Consider the following 2,379-nt stretch of genomic DNA (forward strand, 5'->3'; position numbering starts at 1 on the left):
AAGCAAAGGTTCTCTGTTTATAAGCAAAGTCACTTTCAAATCAAATGTGCAAAAGATGCTGACTGCTCTTAAAGACAATATTGTCTTTATTAAATGAATAATCCATTGCTGATTATGGATAATGATATGATGGCTGGGGTTTGAGAATGAAATTATTTCATTTTATCAAAGACTAACACAAAACTAATACCAGAATTTCAATACCTCTAAGACAAGACAATAAATCACTTAAGTGTATGCATGAAAATGACTGTGTTAGGAGAAGTCATCAACTTCTTAATGGACTAATGCATACTGAAATGTAGTCAGGCACTTTGCTCAGTATTTACAGAGAGAACTTCTCACTGCCTTATTCTTCTCCAACACAGAATCCAATAAAACTCCATACTTTGTGCATGACAGCATCTGAAACACTTCAACAATTACCATTAGCCTGAAGCCAGCACATGACTAAACTGAACAAAACAAGCTTTCATCTTATATTTGAAAAAAAACCAAAACAATAAACAACATTTCACATTTGTCTTAAATCACACACTTCCCACTGCTGTAACGAATGCTTCCCAGTGTAAGTAACAATCAGATTCACAACACCTGAATGTACATAAGTCTATGGGACCTGATGAGATGCACCCCAAAGCCCTGAGGGATTTGTCTGATGTAGTTGCCAGGCCTCTCTCCATGGTATTTGAAATGTCCTAGCAGGCAGGTGAAGTCCCAGCTAACTGGGAAAAAGGAAACATTTTGTGCCCATCTTTAAAGAGGGTACAAAGGAGGCCCCTGGAAGCTCCCACCCTGTCAGCCGTCCCGCTGTGCCTGGGAAGATCACAGAACAGATCCTCCGAGAAGCTGTGCTGAGGCACACGGACAGCAGGGAGGTGATGCAGGAAAGTCAGCACGGCTTCACCAAGGACAAGTCCTGCCTGACCATCCCAGTGGCTTTCTGTGATGGAGTGACCACATTAGTGGACAAGGGAAGGGCTCTGGATGTCATTTCTGTAAAGCCCTTAACGTGGTCTCCCACAGCATCCTTCTCTCTGAACAGGAGAGTGATGGATTCAGTGAGTGGATTGTTTGGTAAATGAGTAATTGTTGTGATTTCACCCCAGCCAACAGCCAAGCCCCTCAGAGCCACTCGTTCACTCCCCCACCAGCGGGGAGCCTACAAGGAAGATGGAGAGAGTAATTACAAGTACAGAAATTCCTGTCACATGTAGTGACAGGAAAAGGGATGACAAGGGGGAATGGCTTCAGACTGAAAGAGAGAAAATTTAGATTAGGTACTAGGAATAAATTCTTCCTTGTGAAGGTGGTGAAACACTCACACACGTTGCTCAGAGGAGCTGTGGAAGCCTCATCCCTGGAAGTGTTCAAGGCCAGGTTAGATGGGGCCCTGGATGACCTGCCCATAGGAGGGCACTGAAACTAGATGATTTCTAAGGTGCCTTCCAACCCAAACTGTTCTATAATTCTATGATCTCTTTGTTTTTAATTTGTTAAGCTGTTTGCTTTTACATAGTTTTTTATGAGTCGCATTCTTGACATGTTGAAGTTTAGACTTTAATCTTTCAGGGAGGTAAAGTAAGAAATAGGTGTGAAACCAAATACATCAACCTTTGCTAGGGCTCTTGCATTTTCATTTCATGGTTGTGTTTGGGGCCATGCAATAAGAGGTGAGACTTCATAAACTGTGTTAACGAGACTGCATCAGAAGTGCTGGAAATCTTTCAGAGATTGTAACAGCAGTATTTTGCTCTTAGCATCTTACTCTGGAGAATGTAAAATGCTTCAAAAAATACTAATACTGTTTTTCAGAACACTGAGAAGAAACAGATGGAATAACTTGAACTTAAGGCACTGAGATAATTTTCAGACTTCTTCAGTGTGCATTAGGTCATTAGGCAGAAAGCTACTTTGTGTAACAATGTGTTTAATGTGAACTTACCATAAAAGCTATTTCCTGTCGTTCTGTAAAGTCAATTAGCTATTTACCAAATACCAAATTTCATGTCTGTCGATTTCTTACTTCATTGTGCAGCATGAAAAAAGGGAAATGGCAATCATGCACATTATTGTCTTGATAAATACAGCATGTACTTTACACTGTTAGATTATCTTCTAAGAGAGATTGAGTTGCTCCTTTTGTTTATCTCACAGATAATTTTCCAAAGCCCCTCATTTTTTCATTTTTTCTGGAATCATGCCTTTGGAGATTTTTTATATTACTTTCTTTGTGTGCTGCTTCTGGTTTTACTGTATATGTAATATTTAGTTAATCTGTGTTCCAAGTGTAACAAAGCAGATGTATTTCTGTATTTTCTTACCTTTTTTTTTTTTTTTTTTTTTTGCGTTTGTCCCTTTTTTTTTTTTTTTTTATTC

Source organism: Corvus brachyrhynchos, unplaced genomic scaffold (genome assembly GCF_000691975.1).
Source record: "Corvus brachyrhynchos isolate BGI_N302 unplaced genomic scaffold, ASM69197v1 scaffold18, whole genome shotgun sequence".
In the NCBI taxonomy this organism is placed as follows: Eukaryota; Metazoa; Chordata; class Aves; order Passeriformes; family Corvidae; genus Corvus; species Corvus brachyrhynchos.